This window comes from Pinus tabuliformis, chromosome 3_1 (assembly GCF_031772625.1).
Source record: "Pinus tabuliformis cultivar Carrire ecotype Pingquan chromosome 3_1, CPIR1, whole genome shotgun sequence".
In the NCBI taxonomy this organism is placed as follows: domain Eukaryota; kingdom Viridiplantae; phylum Streptophyta; class Pinopsida; order Pinales; family Pinaceae; genus Pinus; species Pinus tabuliformis.
The window spans coordinates 568625457-568649352 of record NC_142301.1 but is presented as its reverse complement, the minus strand read 5'-3'; positions in this window follow the sequence as shown (position 1 = coordinate 568649352).

Below are 23896 nucleotides of genomic sequence, written 5' to 3'. Positions count from 1 at the left end.
GAATTTCAAAGAGGATACGAAAATTAACGAAGGTTGGAATGAATTGTTTACAACGATAGAAATACTCACCTGGTTGAGCAACAACAGCGTGTAAATGAAATAAGACGGTGATAGCCAGCAGACCTGCACATTTGCCGCAACCCAGGGTGAGCATGTTTGCAGATGGCGAGTTGGAAGGCTCATAGCAGGAAGGAATCGAAAGGGTGAATATGGCAAGTTGGAATGGCTTGAAATAGTCCTGAATCCTGAATTTTTTTATGATCTTTTTTTATGGATCGAATATTGTTTCGGCGGAAATGGCGCAGAAGGCGCCACGTGTCTTTCTGGTTTTAATGTAACGGGGCCCGCCCACATCCACGTGAAGAGGATATGAAATACACAACATCGCGTCTACCTCATATTTGAAAGTGTTCATTTGACCACATCAACTACACATCGTTATGTGTTTTGTGACAAATTAAAAATTAATATGCAATTAGCTAGCACAAAAAGGAAGAAGATGTCTCTCGATATCACGTGACTAGTCTGGAGTAGTTGAGTGACGACTTCTGAGAATGAGTATTTTTTGTATTCATTTGTTAAATTCCTTTTCCAATTTTGAAGTAAGATTTAATTATTTTTGATGGGTTAAAAGTTTGTTTTTTTATAAAGAAGATATGCTTGTATTAAAAGATTCAAAGTTTTGTAGATGAATGAGTCTAGCTCGTTATAAACCATTAGTATGATATTTCGGGTATTTTATTTTCTTTAAAAATAGATGAGTTAAGTTGTATTTACGAATAATAGTAAGGGATGTTTGTGGTTATTGTTGTGTGATGAATGAGTTAACACTTGTAATTGTTGTGGATGTTGTAAAGGAAACCTGTAACCAAGAGTATAGGTGAAGAAAAATATCATATGTTATATGACTTAAATGTAAATGCAGTGCACTTTGAGTGAAAAAGAAATTGTTGATATTATTGTTTTTAAAATTGAGAAGTTTGTTTTAAATTAATGCACAAATTTCAATTCATAAAAGTTTTTTATATGAATTTGCAAAAAGAATTCCAATCTTAAAAACTTTAGGTCAAACCATCAAAACTTTATTTCTCTTGATCAATGCAAAGAAACACTAGAGAAAAGTAGGTTAAAGAAGCATAGTGTGTAGTAAAATGGGGAACAAATAAGGCTATGTAGCAAAAATAAAAATGTTATTTTAGACAATATAATTAAATTTGACTAGTGACTAATTCTATTCAATCCATGTTAAAATTGAATTAGTATTTGATTTAGATTCATTAAAAATTAACAAACAATCCTTGTTACAAAGATCTTCACAAACCAACTCCAAAATTATTATTCAAATGTGTTAATGTTGATGACCCTATAATCACTTTACAAACAAACCCCAAAATTCTTAATTAAATGTGTTAATGTTGATGACCCCACAATCACATCCCATGAGAAGAATCAAAACAAAGGTAAAAAGTCACATGATAATGACAAGTAAGATGTCATTATCCATAGCACAGAAGAAACAAATCAATCCATCCAATTAATATATTCTATCCTGAATTTATCACTAGAGGCTCTCAATAATCTCACATATGAGCATTAATATAATATATTCTATCTTGAATTTATCACTAGAGGCTCTGAATAATCTCACATATGAACATTAATTTAATATATTCTATCTTGAATTTATCACAAGAGACTCTCAATAATTTCACATCTAAACATTTCAAAGAGAATTATTCTTCAAAGTGTCTCAAAAGTGTGGGAATACAATATTTAATGTCCACAACAACAACCAAACATTGCAAAGAAAATTACTCTCAAAAGTATGGGAATACAATATTTAAGAAAATTACTCTTGAAATTGTTTTGAAAAGATGGGAATACAATATTTAAGGTCCACAAAAACAACCAACATTGCAACATATGAATGCTAATTTGAAAGAAAATTACTCGTGAAAGTGTCTCAAAAGTATGTTAATACAATATTTAAGGTCCATAACAACAACCAAACATAGCAACATGTCAAAGTTAATTTGAAAAAAATATTTTCACTTGAAATGTAATGATCAATCTCTCACGGATTTTTGTCTAGTGTTGTTTGTGGTACATTGTAGTAGTTTGAAAGGGTTTAGATGATTATGGAAATACTTCTTACATTTGGAATTGGCAAAAAAGAAATATACCTCCTTTCACTCAATAACAAAATGGAGGCATGGAAAGGAGGAATAGGATAATTATGGAGATAGAAAGGTGAATGTCCCACAAGTAGAATGTACCATATCAATGCTATGTGAGGAGAAGTAAATATCGTGGCTTACTTTCATAAAAAATTTCTTTTGAAATATTTCAAAAATATCACTCTTAAGGAGTTCTAATAAGGTAGAAAATCTTGTGTAAGTCATTTTCATGATTGCATTTGCATTTCTTTCCAAAAAAATCCTAATCAAATTAGGTTAAGGAAACATAGTGTGTAATAAACTAGGGAACAAGTAAGGTTGAGTAGCAAAAATAGAAATGTTATCTTAAACAATATAATTAAATTTTATTAGTGACTAATTCAATCCAATTCATGTAAAATTAAATTAGTATTTGTCTTAGATTCATTAAGAATTCACCAACAATCCTTGTTACGAAGATCTTCACAAACGAACCCTGGAGTTATTAATCAAATGTGTTAACGTTGATGACCCTATAATCACTTCACAAATGTTGGGTTATTGGGGCCTGACCCAGGTTCAGAGTTAAGTTAGCCAAACAAATCCCAGTACTACTGGCCCTTTCAGAAATAGTCCGCGGAGCGTGGACTGAGGTCTCACTCGAAGTAGTATGGGAGGGTGCTAGAACCAGGTTTCTGCACCCTGGAGATGTCTGAGGAGTTCAATTGGTTTCGTGGTTTGACCCTGCGTGCACTTTCCTGTACTTCACAACCTGGTATACGGTCTTCGCGTAGCTCTACCTAGGGGGAGAGCATCGCGTTCTGCATTATTACCCAAGACCTCACTGGTATTCCAATGTTAGTTACTTAAATTTTCCTACTTGAGTGCTTTAAGTGTACTTAACAGTATAAACCATCCATACAGGTGCGTGCAGTAAATAAACAATACATTTGCAAATTATATCAGTCATTCATTAACCCAAGAACAGATACACAAAATGATAACAAAGCTTCTCTTTATTAATTCCTTCCTTGGTTAAAGACTTGACTCCACCCTGCACACTCAGTTGCAGGGGTCCGTGCACTCAGCTGCAGAGCCTTCTCCTATCCTACAACTGAAAGACATACTTTGACTTGCGACTCAATCACTTAGATTCTTTTTCCTCCTTCTCTACTCCCTTTTCTTTTACACTTAGAGTCTCAGTCTATTTATACAATCCCATGGTCCACGGACCATGGATAGGTCTTTCCCGCCGACATTACATTACAAAACTAGGGCGGAAAACCCTGTGACTCTATCATACTTTCGCGCCCTGTGCCCGCAATTCGTGGAGCTTTACAATAAGATTGGGTCAAAACTTGGGCTTTGAGCCCCAAAACATGCCTTGGGGGGATTCCATGCCCAACAGGCCCCTAACACAAACATCGTGACTCGCCCTCTAGTCACTCTGTCGGCGCAACAATCTTTGCGTGGAGTCCCTCCAACTGTCCTCGAAATGAGAGGAGGTTAGCAGTGCACTGAGCTGCTGCTTGCTGGATCTTCTGCATATGTTGTTCCGAGACCTCTGTGTCAGGAGTGCTTCTCTGCATCAATGTGTGCATCTCCTATATGTGTGCGAGCTTGCCTTTGATGTCTTCCGTGATGGTGAAGGCCTCATCGATCCAAGGTTGGACACGCGCTTTTAGGACTGCTTCCTTATGGCGTGTCGCGTCCACCTGCTCCTTCAGTGCTTTAGCCTACTGCATCCTCACAAGCCTCTGGGTGAGGACCACTATCTGCGCAGTTCCTCAGACATTGTCATACTGTTGTTGGAGTTCTCGCACCTCTGTCTCTAAGCACTAGATGTTGGGGTCCTCCTGCAGAGTTGTGAGGACCTCAAGTGATTCTTCCAACATGCCGGTGCAGTTTCACACTACACCTTCGATTTCTTGCAATCCCGCTGTGATAGTGCTAGCGCCTTTAACCGCAGCTCTGTGATCTGAAGATTTAGCTCCAGTTGAACCTTTCTCATTTCCTCCCTGGCCTCGCGGACCCCTACTGCTAACCTGTGGATTCACGCCTCTGCTGGTATATCTGCTGGGATGGCCAGCGCCGAGACGCTTTGACAAGCTTCGTCTATCACCTATACCAGTTGTTGATTTTGCGAGACCAATTTGTCGCGCTGCAAGCTTTGCTGTTCCATATTTATTTTCTCCTCATTGACGACTTCCAGCGCGCAGCTCTCCCTAGCTTGCAGCTCTGCAGTTATCCCATCCTGCAACACATATAATGTCTTGTGCGGGAGGGTAGCTAGATTAACACCGAGACCTTTCACTACGCTAACCAAAGGCTTGTCGGCCTCATTTGATGTCACTAGTGCCCCTTCCAGCAGCACTATTATGTTCATCATCCACGCGCACAACATTTTCCTTGTTGCTGTGGATCTGACTGCAAGGTTGGTCGAAAGGGTGCCAACCTGAGGGGGGCGCACCTATAATTCTTACAACTATGCTCTGAGGGCCCCCAGCACAGTCTGGTTTTCCTGCATGAAATTTTGGAGAGCCTCATTTGTGACATCGCGCACCGTCTCGCCGATGTCATGTAGATCACCCTCGGTTAGGGTGATCGGGTCAATGGACAATTTCGAGGCCTTGGCCTTCTTCTGTGACCGTACATGCTCTGCTTGGCGCTTCAGCTGTGTTGACGTGGTTCATGGTTCCGCACCTCCTTTTTCTGTTTCTGCTTCCTCTGCCTCCTGCCCCTATGAAGGCGTTGTTTGGCCCTTGCCTGCCTTCATGGCTGCTTCTTGTGTTGTTGCGACCTTTTCCTGCTTAGCTGCTTTCTGTGCCGCATCCCCTGTTACCCACACTTCTACTGCTGATGTTTCCTTCTGTCGTTTTTTGGCCAACTATGCGATGCGCAGCTTGGTCTCGTCCTTCTTCTTTTGCGCTGCCAACTTCTCGATTTCTGTAATGTCTAGGGTGTGCCATGCCTCCAAGACATTGAAAATGGCATCGTCAGTGGCTACAAAGGGTAGCTTGGTCCACTACTTTGTCAGGACCGTGCGCGCCCTGATATATATGTTATGCATGTCTGCCTTAAATTCTTCAAAACTCTGCAGACTGTTGTAAATCGTGTGTGACAATCACAGCTTGCGGTTGATCCACATTCTGATGTTCAACTCCATGAGAACCCAGAAGATCTTGTTGTCACACGTTCTTTTAGCATCCTTCATAGCCCAGAGCGAAGCGTACTTCGCGGCCTTCAGTAAATCTCTATCAATTATGGGGAATTGACTATCCTCCGTCAATTCCCCAGCTACGAATACTATGGACAACAATAGCCAAGCATAGTGGAACGTTTTTCCTTGTTCTTGGGCTTCACGACAATTATCTACAAATTTTGTGCAGAGGAATTCAGACCAGTTAAACTGGACCCCCTCTGTGCATTGCTCGACCAATGCGACCACCAGTGCTGATACCTCGTCTGTGCAGCACTTGCACATAACTTTTCCTGCGAGGATTTGGGTTTCCACATGTACTGCTTTGTCCTTGATGCTGGAGATGGTGTAGCCCCTCTTCTTCTTTTCTAGCTTGTACTTCTTCTTCATGGCCTCCGCGATGGCCAAATCACTTCCCTTCCCTTCTGATATGGCCGTGGGGTCCTATCCTTTGTATGGAAGCTGGGAGACATGATGAATCAAGTCTGTCATGATGGGGATGGGCTCCTCTAGCCATAAACACCCATCATGCACCAGGCATAGCAGCTGTGTGATGACGAAAATGGTTATTAGGGCACGGTGGAAATGTGGCACCCAGAGTAGGTTCAGGAACCCGACCTTTTCCACTCCGTGCAACCACTTTAACGGCTCTGAGGTTGTCACCACCCCCGTGGTGTTCTTCTTCATAAGGTTTCCAGTCTCAAGGTGAGGGAACTTCTAATGGTCAGCGAGGTCCCAATCTTCGAATTTCATGCTTGGCACATGGCCCAGGTACATGCCTTCAAACATAATGCCATTTGGGAGGAGTGGGGTCTGGAGCGAGCTCTTCGTCTCGTCGAGGTCCTTGAGCACTTTGGCCTTCCCTTTTCACTGGGGGATATAGGTGGGTAGTTTTGTTGTAGAGTGCGTAGGCTGAGTAGCCACCTCCATGCCTTCATCTTCTTCTTCTGTAATGATAAGCTCCTGCAGATCTTCTTCTTCTTTGTCTGTTTCTATAGTGATGACTTTCCCCTTCTCCTCCATCAACAGTTTGCTGCGTAGTGGGTTTCGTGGGGACACACGTACAGGAGGCATTACTTGTTTGTCCTTCTTGGGCCTTGATGTGTGCGCTGATTTCATGATTTCTGCCACAATATCGGCACCTTCTGTAACATCCCCCACAATTAGGGCCCGCACAGCCTCCTCAGCGGTCACTTCTGCTATCTCCATACCATCCTTAGTTGTTGCCATTGTATCTGTGCTGCAATCTATCACTCACAAATTCATGGGCTCAATCAACGCTCGGCTCACAACACTTGGGACTTTGCCTAATCACTCAATTTTCAAATGACCAAGTGTTGTTTACTGGGCAACCCTTTGTATTTTATAGCACTTTTTGAATTCGAATTCGACCGTTCCCCCCAATCCTGGTTCATTAATGATTTATTAGTGACATATTTTCCCAAATATTGCCCATAAATTGTGTATTAAATGCCTGTTGCCCACTCCATTTGGCCTCAAGTTGAGCATCCCATCATGAATAGCGACTTCAATGGTCACTTTCTGGCCAGTCCGCATGGCAGCGCAGCCCCTCGTGTGTGGTCGCGGACCTTGTGACTCTTTGCTTCTGCGCGCATCTCCAGTATCACGCAGCTCCCGGGCATAATAGTTTATAGTACCACACCCCTTCCAACTGCCTGGAGCGCTAAGATTGTCCTTCCTTCGGCTGGTTAGATGGTTGCACCAGTCGCAAAAAGTTTCATCCGATCATTCATCATGCTACTTGGATAATCTCTACCTTTTACTATTATGGTCGGCATCGCGTAATTTATTACTTGCAACGCGCTACCCTGGTCATTATGTTTATCAATATGCGTTCCAAGCCAAGGCATTAGACTGATCAATTCGCGGCAATAGGCCTTAACCCTATCATCGGGATCGCATGCACCCTGCCTTACCATTCTGGTCTTTTTGCCGAGAAAATATTTCGTTATTTCGTCCTCCATCTTCTTGACTTCCACGTCCATCAAAGCGCTTTTCTTCCTTAACCATACCCTTTCTTCTTCAAGTTTGTGGAGTCTAAGGTTTCCCTGTTGGATTTCTTCCTCAAGTCCCATGCGTTCTGTTTCTTGCGGCTGTGTGATCCCTCCTTTCCGGGCTTCGCGAACCTTCGTATATATGGGGGGTACTACGCGCAGACTAGGCCTTGCATGCTCCATAGCGATTACAACATTTTCTTCATACTTTAGCTTCTGAAGTGCTCGCGCGGTCATGGTTTCGCACATGGTCCTATAAGCCCAGAGAAAAGCTGGTATGCGCAGGTACCAGTCAGTTCGTTTCACATGGTGGACTGCATTCAGTGCTTTGCATAATTTGTCAAAATCTGCTGCGTGAATATGCTTTAGTGTGCTTGGTCTTACCATACTTCCTGGTCCCAACCGAAGGGGTCGTTCGCGCCATTGTCTTGCCCACTCCTATTCGTTGGTCATGTTTGCTATCGTGAGGACGGTGTGTGTTCGTGCAAGTTGCGCACCATACGCTCGTACCCATCTGGAAAGGCGGTCGCGCGGGCTGTTTTGTCCGTCATACTCGTCTTTCATCTACATCTGAGGCTTTCCAAACTACATGCACATCATCCTTCTTCATTCACGCCAGTCCTAAAAACTTCTTGGATGCGTACCCCACCATCTTGCAGGCGTAGCGCGCAATACCCATTTCAGAGCATCGAAACGCTACTGTTCCGGTACTTCTCTCTCAAATTTGTTCAGGAAATCATCCACCCCGCTCAACCCATCATACATAGGCAGATCTCTTACCTCTATTGCCACACAGTGCAGTGACCTTGTCATCATGTTACAGTTGAGCGTTGTTACCTTGTGTAATTGGTTTTGCCATCGTTCTATTTCCTCGTCTGAATCTAAGGTGCAGGAGCTTTCGCACTCCCATGAGAGTCTGTCGTCCACTGTTGGATTTACCTAGTCCTTCTCTTGCGCGGTTATCTTGTAGATATAGTCTAGATCGTTGTCATTATCATAGTCACGCACTGGCTCTGTGTAGAGCGATCCTTCCGTAGGGTCTAAAGGTACCACTACATGCAGTGATTTTTTCTCGAAAATCATCTTGAAATTCTTTAGATTTATCACTCCATTCATGTTAGTGGCCCAATTTATTCCCAGTAGTGTGGGATAGGGATTGTTGTCATCAACAATCTCTATCACTTCGAAATCTGCAAGCACGCTCACACCTTCGATATCCACCGTTATTCCCTGCAATCTTCCCATAGGTAGGATCTTTTGCTGGTTCACCATTTGTAATTGAATATGAGACCATTGTAGCGCAGGCCTGCCCATGCGCTCCCATGTCTTCTTTGGAAAGACGTTCGTGTCCGATCCTAGATCCAAAATCACTTGATCCATTTCATATTCCCCGATCTGCGCGGTCAATCTCATCTCCCTTCCTATTCGCGTTGTGTGCTTCCCGAGCTTCCGAACTACGCGTGGTTCTCCTGGCGTGGTTCCAGCGCATCTAGTTATGAGTTATTGTAGCCCCTTCACAACTTTGTTGTTGTGCAGTAGCTTCATGCATGGCTCCAAAAATGTAGTGAGCATTGATGGGTCCATTTCCGGTTCCAGTTTGTCTTTACTTCCTGAAGTGGAGGCATCCGCGAAGCTCTTCTTAGCTTCCATTAATGTCTCCTTAGCGTGCTCAAAATCAAATTCTGGTTCCTTTGTTGGAGCCTTGTGAACCCAGGCACTCTCCTCGAGCTACTTGTCTTTGTCATCTCCTATCGTGATACCACTTCGGAGCACGATATTTACATTTTGGTCTTCCTTACATGGCTCAGACCTCATCATTTGTAGGTTCTGAGTCGGGGGAGGTTGGAGTGCTCCTTTATCATGCGACCTCGCTATCAGCGTGGGGCAGTCCTTCGTCTCATGATCAAACTGGGTACAATTTAAGCTAATGGTCTCATTGGATTTGTACAGTCATGGGCATAATGTGCTAGCCCTTTGCAATTGTAACATATCAGCTGGTTGCGACCTCTTCCTGGTCCCATTCCACCTCAACCTCGTTCGCATCCCTAAAATCCAGTGCGCACCTGTTGTTGGGAAAAGTATCCAATTCGGAATGCCCCTATCCCACTCTAAGGTGTGATAGTGCCTTAGCAACAAACAAGGAAAACTATATTCGTATTCTTCTTTATGAAATGTAAATGGAGAAGAAGGATGTAACTAACTGGTGTCTTCCGCTAGTTTGTCGATCCAATCGCTCTCTCCTTTGTTCGTTTCCCGCTGCTTGCTCCTTCACTGGTCCAGCTTACACCAAGTTCCTGCAGGATCACAAGAGAGGAAAACTACACAAAAGACATAGATTTACATTCATAACTAGTTTAGGATCAGATATAAACTAAATGTGCAAATATAACAAAGCATCATTGATATACAAACACATAGGAGAAACTCAAATAGTTTTATTGATATGATAAGAAAGTCCAAGAGGAGATACAACCAAGTGAGTCCCAATCCAGCATCTACCTCCTAGCAAAGGAATCCCTTCCTCACCTCCAACAAAGCATAAATCACCCAATGTACTAATCTAAATCTCAAACCAACAGCAATTCTCTGCAAAGTACAAAATTCCCGCCCCTTGGACCTCTGGGTGAGAGATCCATATATAGATGTAAGCAGAGAGGATGAGTCAGCTTATGTTTTGACTTGTGGCTTCTCTCTGTTAGTTCTTGCTTCCACTTGGAGGTTGAGAGCCTCTTACTCATCACTAGTCGAATTCATTGAGGCAAGTGTCATTGGAGAAGATTATGGAAGCTTCCAGTGTCTTTCCACATCGTTGAATGAGCTTGCCATTTGTCATTTCCCACTCAGCGCACCCTGGTAGTGCTTCCACCTGCGTTGCAACGCACTTAGCCAGTGTAGCCTCTGCATTTCAACGCAGGCAGCTAGAAGAGCTTCTGAATTGATCCTGAATTGACTGTTTCTGAGTGGTTTTTGGTGGAGAACTTATGGGAGAAGCTATCATTGGTTGACCTTGTTCCTTTAGGGGCAGGAACAACTCTTTTAGGGACTTCGGATCCCTTGGATTATGGACATTTCATGCTCAATGCTGTAAGGCACAAAAATGTCTATAACAGTTGCCCCCTAAAGTATGAGGTCGTTTATCGGGTGAAATGCTTTATTAGGAGGATCCGAAGTTCTTCCAATGCTCGGAGGAGACCTGTAATAAGATACAATACAATACATTATTTTTTATACTGTTTTCATGATCTAGCTGAGGCGGGCATTCCCATGCTCAGCTTTATAAATTCATTTTGATGTACATAGGACAGACAATCGTCTGATGGTAGATTGATGATTTTGATGAAATCATCATCCTTTTGGTAGGATGATTATCTGTGCTGCAATGCTGTACATGTCAAATGTCTTTATTTTTTCTGAATATATATCGCAGCCCGGATGGATGAAACTAGATCCGGGGTCTTCAATCTCGTCCGATCTTCACTCTAATTACAAGTCGATCCATGTGAGAAATGTTCTGAAGTCGAACATGGAAAGACATCGCTTGATTACCAGTCAATGATGTAAACTGTTAACAAGCGCGAGAGGAATCACCGATAATGATAATGACCCTCAAGGTACTGCAGTACAATTCACGTGGTGTGAATAAAGGACTTGGCGTCGAACACCACGCAAAATCTTTCGGTCGAAGGTCATTGATGTATACTTGTTGCCGGAAGTGAGAAACTTGCCATTGAGGCATGCAAGCTTCAAAGTACTGAAGGGGGTGTTCCTAGATCAACTTCTTGGATAATGAGCTAATGTCGACAAGAAGCGATCCGTCAAAGGAGGGCCTTAATGTATCCCACATCAGTGACACGGAACGGAGCAAACGATTTTTATGGAGGTCAAAACGATCTGATGATATATGGTTCAGGGTGGCGGTCATGAAAGAATGAAGGATAATGTATGGTAGTGGATGGGACATGGTTGACTTCTCTGGATGACTTCTCTTGAACATATCGGCGACACTTATGTGATGGATTGGTAGCATTTACCCCAAAGATGGATGGTATGGAGAGACCATGGTGATGTGACCGGTGAATGAAACAACCCAACCCGACTCAGGCACGGAGTGGAAGTGTCATGTTCAAGAGCGACTTGCTACCAATAAAAGTTCTTTGAGTTTCTTCCCAATTTTTCCCCAGTCATTCCTGACCAGTACCTCTTTATTTTTGTCAAGCTTGAGGAGGATAACATATGCTTGTTCTATAATTTGCCCTTCGGGCGAACCCATCGCTATGTTTTAACGAGCCTAGCGATAGTGAAACTCGTTCTCGTCTAAAGACAAGTTTGTCGCTATTAATGTTTTTAACGAGTCTAACGACAAAGATAACTCGATCCTTTTCATTTTTAGAGAGTCTGAAAAGGTACGTAAAGATAACTCCAAAGTTCCTTTTTCGTCATCTAATCCCTTAAGTCCGAAAAAGTATAAAACAATACAGAAGGGATGAATCTTCGATAGTTTTAACGAGCCGAACAAAACAAGCACTCGATCTTTTTGTGTAATAATCCCTCAGGTCCAAAAAGATTAAAATCTAGAGGAGGGATAGCACTTCCGGTCGCTTTAATGAGCTGGAAGGCCAAAACTCGGCAATCTTTTCATATTTTACGAGTCAGATGAAAAGAGCTTAAAGAAGACTCGTCTTTTGAGGAATGAGTGATAAAACGGGTAGCAGCTGATTCCAGGTAAGAGTTGGAATTTTCCAATCACGGCAGTGTCACAAGGATGGCTGGTGAAATCACTCTTCGCAGCTGTTCCTCAAAATGGGTAAACAATCAAATGGAGGTGAATGATCGGCCAATGGAAAAGTGGAGGTGACGGTGCAAACACGACCAAGGCTTTAATGGCTGATAATGTTACATTCACGGTGGTTATTTACCGGAGGGTAGTTCATTTTTTAATGAGCTTAAATGCGGAAAAACACTGCTCGGTCTTATGTTTATTTTTTAACGAGCATGAACTATGTGCTAAAACTACTCGATTAATCCAGTCATATGATAAGAATGTCTCATGTAAGATTCCATTTTTTATGGAGCTTGCGCCTTACAAAGCTTTGCTCCTGGAATCCTTTCTTTATGCAAGTTCGGAAACGACTAATCCTACGAGTTTAAAGGGTTAGACCTACGGGTTTAAAGGGAGGACCTAAAAATTTAAAAAATAAATAGCCGCCCCTTGCTTGCATTCCAAAAGGTTTGCATGCCCCTAGGTATAAAATAGAGTTTCAAGGTTACCCCTCAATTTGCAGGAAAAACATTTGTTTAACCGGGAGAAGCCTACCTCTTTCAGGTTACCAAAGATTGTTCTATTAATCTTTCAAACAAAACACTTCTTCGGCGATGTCTACCGAGATAGACAAAGGTGAGTGACAACGAGCGCCAAACACATAACTTTGACAAAAGAATCTTATTCTAGAACAACCCCTCTTCCAATCACGGATGGGGTACGGACTAGTCATATTCTCCTGCGGAAACCTACCCTATACCTAAAGTTTTCCTGCCGAAGTAGACCAGGACGCATGCCCCCTGGGTTCCAGTCATATCCCTCCGAATTACTCGCGCTCATCGGGAGGACGGACCGTGGGTTGAGACATTTCTCGCGTGAAGAGACCATTTAGGGATGGTATATGACTATTTGCGATGCGTGATCTGGGAAATGAAAGCTGGTCCACGAGCTTGACCACTCTTCCTTCGTGCGGAAAACACATTACTCTAAAGAGTGAGGAGACGATGGCTCCCATGCAATATATATAGTCTCTTCCAAGGAGTAGGTTATAATCCAAGGGTCCTTGAATGACCATCACGTTCATTTGAACGGTCTTCCCTTTCAATGTGATAGGCACATTGGGGAGGATCCCTAAAGGTCGACTGGTTCCTTTATCGAAGCCTGTCAGATTTCTCATTTCAGGCAAAAGCGATGGCGAACCAAGCGCTTTCCAAGCAATAGAGGAAAGGATACTCACAGATGCCCCCTCATCAATGATGGTGCCAGCCATGACCATTCTATATATTTGGACGATAATTCGGAATGGTATGCTTGCTGGCAACCGGGGTCTGCCTAGTTGGTTCCAGTCAAAGGATACAACCAGGTTGCTTGGTGGTGGGACTGAGTAGACGGTCGGATATTGCTCTGACGAACTTCCTTCCTGCGATAAAGGAATGGGTGGATTGCCCCCGTGTTCGTCGGAGTCTGTGTTGATGAAAAGAATCTGGATGGTGTCATCCTTATCCTCTTCAGTGACTGTATTATTCGAAGATAATACCTCTGAAGGCAAGACCGGGTCAACTGCCGCCTCGACCTTTTGACTTTCGTCTGGTATGGATTCAGTAGGTTTATCCTCAATGATAGACGCTTCAGCTGACCACTTGAGTGGGCCTGCTGGATTCTCAACTAACGAAGGACTCGGCAAGAGTTTTTTATATCCAGGAGGAAGTCGTAACAGTGAAACCGGACGATCTTCCAAGACTCTTTTAGCCTCGTCTAAGAAGGGACAACGATGGAGGGCATGGTTGCCTTCGCACAGTCTACAGGGAGGTCTAGTTCTCCCTTTTTGTCCTAGAACTTCACTTTCGCTAGTTGATGGTGTACTTTCAACATGTCTATCAGAGGTTGATGACACCGGATTGTGCAAACGGGGAGACCAGTCCTTTAGTATCCGAGGGATGCAAGGACAATCTCTGTGAAAGTGGTCTCCCTTACAGATGACACATGGCGATTTAGGCCTAGTCAGTGCTGTGTGTGGATTTTCATCAGACGACACTTGTTTTCCCTTATTTGCCTTTGGCTCCTTCTTCTTTTTCTCTTTCTTCTTCTTTTCCTTCTTCTCCTTGGGAGCTTGGTTTTTAGTTTTACCAATCCCGTCACGCGAAGAGGAAGGAAGAGAGGAGGAATGAGAGGAAGTAGAAGGTTGGTGGGAAATTCTGGACTCGTCTAATTGTTGATTCGACTGTTCAGGAATAGCGGTGTTCTGAACAACATTGGTTGAGAAGAGCCAGACCGGCAGGCCAATTGTCAGTCCTGGAAGCGACAATGTGGCCATATGGGGCGCACCAACATCTCCCCAAGAGGAGAAGGGACTAGGATTTCCACCAAGGGGAATTCCTTGGTTGGTAGGCTCCATTTTCTCAACCTAAAGATCAACGCAGGAAAGAGGGTGATTATCCCGTTTAAAATAAATTTTAACGACGCTTAGACACAACTTGCTTTTTCAATTTTAAAGAGTCGAGAAAAAGCAAAAGATGACTCTAGTCTCCTTCGATTTTTAATGAGTCTGAAGTGACAAGAGCTTAGATGGACCTTTTCCGTTAAGGAGTCTGAAAAGGAACGAAAGGGACTGCTCTGGAGTTCTAGGTAGAGGGTGTGCCAAACATTTCGCAAAACCGCAGAATACTTTTTAAGGTACGGACGGTCAATCTTCCCGAATGCTGTGTTCAGTGCATTGCGATCAGTAGGGCGACCGACACGGCTTCCTATGGATAAAGGTTTTATGCCTATAGGGGTCTCCCAATATATACTCGCCGGTACGTGGGAGCACAATCCGTACTGGCACTTATCGTCTCTCAGGAGGAATCACCCAACCATCAGTGAGGCGACCAGTGACCAGGTTTTACGATGCCGGAACACGTCTCTAGTCTAGACCTCTATGTTGTGCGTTAAGTTACAAAGCGTTGTTAAGTTCATTCAATTTATTTTAGGTTGATCTTTCTTAGAAGTTTGCCGTTTTGGATCACCACGAGATGTATGATACAATTCCTAAATGCAGTCTAAAGATGATAAGCAAGCTTTCATATCTTTTCAACAATGAAAATCCTAGCTACAAGGGGAAAAGAAAGACACAATCTTTTCTCAAGAGCATAGAGCACACTGTAAATGCACTTTTCCTAAATCAACACATACAAACTGTCAAAATGCAAATGCACATATGCATGCATTTGTTTTCACTTTCTTAATATTGATGCCTAAAAAGAAAGCTGTTGTACAAATTTGAATTCGATTTCAAGTGAAAAACACAATGAAAAAGACGATTACGACACTTTATGATTTACTTGTTTCGACACTTGGAAATGCATAAATTCAAACCAAAAGACAAAAGTAAAAGCGTAATCAACTGTGAACAACAAACAAACTCACTCCTAAGATCAAAACGACACTTACGACAGGTCTAGATCTAAGGGCGACAGTATGACTAGTTTACTTTTGTGATGGGAAACTGCAAATGATGTAACAAATACACAAAGAACAAATACAGTTTCTTTATACAACTGAGGCGGAATTGAGGCAAAGAAAAGGGGTTTCAGATGGATACACACACTGATAACAGGCTGCAAAAAACATAGATAAAACTGAGCAAAAGGAAGCAGGGAACCACGACTGCACAAGGCAAAGGCTGATCAGCGCACCCCCAGCATAGAGAAACTGAACTTCAGCGCAGGTAGCCTTCACGGGACCTGCGTTGAAATGCAGAACCTCTTCACAGAGTCTGCGCTGAAGCAGAAACGAGAGTTGTTTCTGGGTTCTGGGTCACGGTTTGCAGTTTAATCTACAGTTTTTGGTCGGATAAAAGCTATCAATTAGGTTACAATTAGAAGGATGATTTAAAGGAGGACTAAGATCTATCACAAAGGGTTGTTAGAGCACTTTTGGATCAGCTGTTCAGATCATAAACAGGCCCAACGAATGGACTAGAGTAGCAGATCTCTACTTTGCATTTGAAAATGGAAAATGCAGTTCGATTCGGCACTCCTGAGTTTATGAGAAGAACAACAATAGAAACACAAATAAACTAACAAGATACGATCCCCAGCGGAGTCGCCAATTTGTTGTTGGGAAAAGTATCCAATTCAGAATGCCCCTATCCCACTCTAAGGTGTGATAGTGCCTTAGCAACAAACAAGGAAAACTATCTTCGTATTCTTCTTTATGAAATGTAAATGGAGAAGAAGGATGTAACTAACCGGTGTCTTCCGCTAGTTTGTCGATCCAATCGCTCTCTCCTTTGTTCGCTTCCCGCTGCTTGCTCCTTCACTGGTCCAGCTTACACCAAGTTCCTGCAAGATCACAAGAGAGGAAAACTACACAAAAGACATAGATTTACATTCATAACTAGTTTAGGATCAGATATAAACTAAATGTGCAAATATAACAAAGCATCATTGATATACAAACACATAGGAGAAACTCAAATAGTTTAATCGATATGATAAGAAAGTCCAAGAGGAGATACAACCAAGTGAGTCCCGATCCAGCATCTACCTCCCAGCAAAGGAATCCCTTCCTCACCTCCAACAAAGCATAAATCACCCAATGTACTAATCTCAATCTCAAACCAACAACAATTCTCTGCAAAGTACAAAATTCCCGCCCCTTGGACCTCTGGGTGAGAGATCCATATATAGATGTAAGCAGAGAGGATGAGTCAGCTTATGTTTTGACTTGTGGCTTCTCTCTGTTAGTTCTTGCTTCCACTTGGAGGTTGAGAGCCTCTTACTCATCACTAGTCGAATTCATTGAGGCAAGTGTCATTGGAGAAGATTCTTGAAGCTTCCAGTGTCTTTCCACCTCGTTGAATGAGCTTGCCATTTGTCATTTCCCGCTTAGCGCACCCTGGTAGTGCTTCCACCTGCGTTGCAACGCATTTAGCCAGTGTAGCCTCTGCATTTCAACGCAGGCAGCTAGAAGAGCTTCTGAATTGATCCTGAATTGACTGTTTTTGAGAGGTTTTTGGTGGAGAACTTCTGGGAGAAGCTGTCATTGGTTGACCTTGTTCCTTTAGGGGCAGGAACAACTCTTTTAGGGACTTTGGATCCCTTGGATTATGGACATTTCATGCTCAATGCTGTAAGGCACAAAAATGTCTATAACAACGCCATCCATGCATTTTGATCGAGGGCCTGTGTTTCGGTCTGAACTCTGTAGGTAGGAGTCTGATCCATCATCAGTTCATAACTTCTACAGGTACGCTCATCGTGGCCTACTAACCTACAAAAAATACAAAACAACTACTGGGAAGTCTATGTATACTTATATAATAGATGGCAGTTATCTGTAGCATGTTTTCCTCCTATTTGACAAATCGCGCACCATAATGTAGGTGCCGCGCTTGGTCTTGTTTGTGCCTCTGGTCTCAATGGCATTGGTCCTCCTCCCGCTAGGTAGTTCACGAAGACTGGGCAATGGTCCTTGCCATGTCCCTGGCCTTTGCACTTTATGCACCATACCTCCTCACATGCTTCTGGGCGAGATGTGTTGTCTTATTATAAACTCTGCATCTCAAGGCACAAGTTTTTCAACTGTGTTGGATCTGTTGAACTCCCAGGCTAGGATCTTGTATCAGGGTCTCGTGCAGTCTCATTACGATCTCCAAGGCCTCGACCTGAGTGGTTAGCTTCTGCTGTGACAACGCGTTCCTTAGATGCGGTGTTAGTGATGCTACAAACCATGCGCGGTGTTGCCCATCCATCAAGGTCATATTGGATTCACGAATTGTACACTTTAGTCTCTGATCCAGCTCCCAGGGGGTCTCGCCTGGAAGCATCGTGATTTCCTTAAATCCGATGATCAGCTGTGTCTCTGATTTTATCCTACTAAATTCCTTGTTTAGCGTAGCTTGGATATCCGTGATCCCTATGTTCGGATTGTCATTGGAATGCTTAATATACCAAGTCATTGTGCGATCCTACAGTGCACTGACCAGTGTTGCTTTCTTTATATTGTCATCCGTGATTCCTTGCACTTTCCATACAACCCTTACCATGAACCAAAACTAGTCTGGATATTCATTCCCTACTCCTTTGAACACCGCAACTTTATTGCGCTTGCCATATTGAACTATGGTGGTGGCGGAGGTGGTGTGGGTGAAGACGGGGGTGAAGATGGTGAAACTGGTGGTGGTGTAGGTGGGGGTGGTATGCGCAGAATTTGTTGCTTTATCAGACTGATCACACTTCTTGGTGAAACCTTCGTGAGATCTTCCTCGCTTTCTCGCAAAGGTGAAACCAAGGGGCTAGTGTCTAGTTCTTTTACCTTTGTTTCTGTAGATCCTCCCACTTCATGTAGCCCCAAACATCCATTTATTCGCATAACCCATTTTTCACACAGTAGCATTTTAATCCAAGTGTTCAAATATTTAACGTACTTACCTCGCAGTCCTTTGATGAAGCGTCATTCCACCTCGCTATAGCTGACTGAAATATCTACCACGAACTTGGTGATAAATCCTCCTATAATTCGATTGAGCCAGTGATCCACAGCGTGCACGATCTTATCTTCCGATGCTTCCAGTCTGCTCACCAACTCTGGAGTCCACACAATAGGTTTGTCGAGCCTACACCTTCCTTAACTGTCTGCTAGCTTCGCGATCCACTCGTACAGCTCAGAGGGGAAGGATGCAAAGAAAATTTTGTGGATTTCCGTATATAAGTAGCAATCTAACCACTCTTCCTTTGATAATCACGGATTCCTCTTTTCCTGTGCCGTGAACTCGTGAATCTTTTTGTCCAACCACTCTTCAATTCTTCTCTTTGTTCGATTCCAATGATACGACATCAGAAATCTCTATGCAGATCCCGGTCTCGACAATGGAACCATTTGTTGGCTTATTGGGGCCTGACCCAGGTTCAAAGTTAAGTTAGCCAAACAAATCCCGATACTACTGGCCCTTTTGGCAATAGTCCATGGAGCGCGGACTGAGGTCTCACCCAAAGTAGTATGGGAGGGTGCTAGAACTAGGTTTCCGCACCCTGGAGATGTTTGAGGAGTTCAACTGGTTTCGTGGTTTGACCCTGCGCGTAGGTTGCTTCGCGCACTTTCCTGTACTTCTCAACCTGGTATATGGTCTTTACGCAACTCTACCCAGGGGCCGAGCGTCGCGTTCTACGTTATTACCCAAGACCTTACTGGTATTCCAATGTTAGTTACTTAGCTTTGCCTACTTGAGTGGTTTAAGTGTACTTAACAATATAAACCATCCATACAGGTGCGCGCAGTAAATAAATAGTACATTTGCAAATTATATCAATCATTCATTAACCCAAGAACAAATACACAAAATGATAACAAAGATTCTCTTTATTAATTCTTTCCTTGGTTACATACTTGACTCCACCCTACGCACTCAGCTGCAGGGGTCTGCGCACTCAGTTGCAGACTGCTAGGCCTCTACGCACTCAGCTGCAGAGCCTTCTCCTACCCTACGACCCAAAGACATACTTCGACTTGCAACTCAATCACTTCGATTCTCTTTCTTTCTTCTCTACTTCCTTTTCTTTTACACTTAGAGCCTCGCTCTATTTATACAATCCCATGGTCCACGGACCATGGATAGGTCTATCCCACCGACATTACATTAAAAAAACCAGGGCGGACAACCTTGTGACTCTATCATACTTTCGTGCCCGCAATTCGCGGAGCTTTACAACAAGAATGGGTCAAAACTTGGGATTTGAGCCCCAAAACATGCCTTGGGGGGATTCCATGCCCAACAACAAACAAACCACAAAATTGTTAATTGAATTTGTTAATGTTGATTACCCCACAATCACATCACATGGGGAGAATCAAAACAAAAGTAAAAAGCCACATGATAATGACAAGTAGATGTCATTATCCATAGCACAGATGAAACACATCAAAAGAAACATATATTGCTAAAATATTTTCCTTTGTAGAGACGAATTCTTAGAAAATGAGACATTTGCAAAACCATATTTTCCAAAGTGAAAATTATTGAAAAATGAATTAGAGCATTGAGAAAAGACTTTCCAGTAGGCATGTTCTTGCCAACAATTACCTTGATGTTTTTTCAATGAAAACAAGAGATATGAAACAAGAAATTAGTAAATATTGAAGAACATTCTAATTACACTAAGCTGGAACTTATGGCAACACTCTTTCTTCAATAGGTTGCAAAAACATCAGTTACTCTTGTCAGGTTGAGTTTTGTATTCTGAAACAAGGAAACAACCTTCTATTGTAAGATTAGACAAACAAAATAATGGCTTGATTTGCTCAAGTTAACATATATTTGAGTGGGCAATACCCTATTTCTCTTACAAAAAACTTGCACTTGATCCTAACCACTGCTTGCTTGAGGAGATTGGCCTTGTAAAAAGACAACTCTCCAAGAGCCCTTTTATAAAAGAAGAGTAGGTTCTCATGCCCGGACACACACTGTTCAAAAATATATGCTTCCAAGCTCTTAGAGCAATGTTGAGATCTGATTACAACATTTTAAGAGTAAAAGAAGGACTTGATAATTCAGTGCATGGATAGGAATCGAAAGCTAACAAACGTTGATTTCAACTTACTCAAAGAATATATATACATAATGAAGAACCTCTAAGTTAATTTTGATCATGAAGGGAATTTGTTCTAGCCAAAATAATAATCCACACTACATCTAAAATGAAAAGAATCCAAGTATGTTGCTTGAAATATGAGATTAATATCTGTGAAGTTTTGGCCTCATCCTCACTGATAAAATTGACTACAAATCATCAAAACCTCAATAAAATCCCCATTGACATTGTTCATGTTTTTTCAACAGAGTAATTCTTCATGCTTCAATACACGACGTTCAATAATATATGCTTCCAAGCTCTCAAAGCCATGTTGAGATCTGATAACAACATTTTAAGAGTAAAAAAAAGATGTGATAATCTAGTGCAAGGATAGGAACGGAAAGCTAACAAACATTGATTTCAATTTATTCAATAAACATATATACAAAGTGAAGCATCTCTAAGTTAATTTTTATAATGAATGGAATTTGTTTTGGCCAAAATAATAGTCCACATTGCATATAAAATGAAATGAATCACATTATGTTGCTTGAAATATTAGAATAAGATCCGTGAAGTTTGGACCTCATCCTCACTGATAAAATTGAGTGACAACTAATCGAAACGTCGATAAAAACCCCACTAACTTTGTTCATGTTTCCACTGCACACAAGATTAACATGTTCATTCAAAATTTTAAATTCAAGAATACATTGGCTTATGAAATCAAATTTTATGTTAAAGTAATTGGAGAGGAACCCAACACTTGCACCCAAAGAAAGAGTTCATACCTCGACATCGTCTATCACATCTTTCTCTGAATCTTTTCCACTTTCCCATGCATGACTCATGCCTATACCATGTATGCAATTATGATTTTTAAAATATAAAGCAACATACTTCTAACATCACTTGAATCCAAGCATCATAATGGAAACTAAAGTGCAAAGGAATGTCATTCAAAGCAAGTTTTAGAAACAAAATATTAGGCCTTAATACTTGATGACTTTTTGGTCATATGTTTTTGAAAATCCTATTGATATCGCCCAACCTCTGCCCCTAAATTTTCCTCTCCCAATGCCATGATCTCTTATCCTACAACCTCCAAAATCTGCAAAAAAAATGAAGAAAAAATACCAATTACATCTACTATTAGTGTGTAGTAGTCATTGTATTAAAAAACACTTTTTGGGATTTACACTCACCAGTAATTTTGCTTGCATTTTAGACTTCATAATGATATACAAAAATCTCACTATGAGAATGGATTTTATCTTTGTCATGTCCAAGCTCTTATCCCGGTCTTCTGCTTCGGCTAGTGCGTGAACAAAGTTTACAGATCCTCTTCCACTGCCTTCCTTAAGTAAAAGGCATTGCTCTTTGATGACCTCATCATACAATTCATTAACCCATTGCATAATTTCGTGAATTCACTTTTCATGACCCCGCCAAACTAGAGGCCTTAGTAAGGTAAGATAATCTCCAATTTTGAAAGCATTGATCAAAGAAAAGGATTCATAAATTTAGGCCTTATGTTTAGCGGCCAATTAAGGGCCTGCACCATTTCAACCAAAAGCCCTTTGGCCTTATATCATTCTGGTAATGACATTGATTTTCAATGACCCAAACAGGTTTCTCATGTTAATACTCCTTCCTTCATGAGATTCCTTGAGCACGTCCCCCACCATGCATTAAACTTGTTCATTTCTTCCTTGTATGTAAGAATCAATCTTCTTTGGAGTTAAAGAGCAATGTTGAGACCAAAGTGACGTTTGATATTTTTAAAACCAATCAAGGAACTTGCATCTGAAATATGTCCAGTTGGTGCCAAGTCAGTGGAGGAGGATATTATCACAAATAACAGGGATCTTGCAAGGAAAATAGAAAATGGAAAAATGAAGGTCCTTTACCCACGCAATGCTACATGATAGTTCTAATATATTAAGGTTTATGAAACTTGGTGTTGTTGATAAAGGCAAGGATACTAACTGATAAATTGCACTTCTGCATTCATTCCATTGAACATAATTTTGTCTAGTGATTTACTCAAAATAGTTCTCCATTCATCTAATTTTGTTGCAACAGGGCTAGAAATTCATATAAATGCATGGTAAACAACAACTCTGCTAAATTTTGGGATATTGGTTTAAGTAATGTAAAATTTCATCATTTGGAAATGGAACATAATAACTGCATTTCAAATAGCTCATTTAATACCTGTGGTTTCCTTACAACCCTCCACACATTATTGATAACATATATTAAAAAAGTTTTATCTAGATCTAGACAAATCAATAGGAGCATTGGGAAAACCCTTTCTAGAAAGCAACAAGTACCCTTATGATTTTTCAACACAAACAAAAGATATGAAATGAGAAATTAGTAAATACTGCAAAATTTTTTTATTACACTAAGCTAGAACATATGGAAACAATATTTTTTTGGGATTTAAAGTCACCTCCATAAGAAAAAGTATTTTTCTAATTAACTTCATTTTCTGGCAATGGATCCTAATAACTACTGTTAGCTCTGCTACAATTTGCAGCATTTGGTGGGCAAAAAAGCAGGTTTGGCAGTGCTGGTTGTGCTTTCAAGAGGTTTGCAGCAGTGGATTTCTTCTTCCCCTTCATTCTCCTTATTCGCCCTCGTAACCCCTTAATCTTTGTTTTCTTCCTAAACTCTGTATAAACTCATATTTACTTAAACCCCCGCTTACACTCTTAAACTCCCCATTCCTCCATTTTCCACTTAAATTTCTTCATAACTCCTTTTTCACCGGCTCTCACGCGTTTTTGTTTAAATGCTTTGAAAACCCCGATCCTCGTTTAAACCTCGTTTAAACGTATTCTTTGTTTAATCCCCGGCATTAACCTCTTAATCCATTATAACCCATTTGTTTTAACTCCCGTGCGCTTAACACATGAACTCGCGCCAAAATTGCTCTCTGTTGTTTTTTTTTAAATCCTCACCGTTGATCGTTCAGATCTAACGGTCTTCATTGTTTCATCGCATCCGTTAAACATCGATCAGTTTCCCCGCCGCATGACTATCCATTGCAGATCGGACAGCTGGTGCTTTCCCTGATCGCGTGACCTGCGCACGCGATAACCCGTGGGGGAATGGTTTTGGGCGGCCACGTGTCATAAATTGGTTGTATCACGCCCCGCGATACGGAAACCGCCGATGGTCGATAGGTGGTGCGGGGAATACCGCCC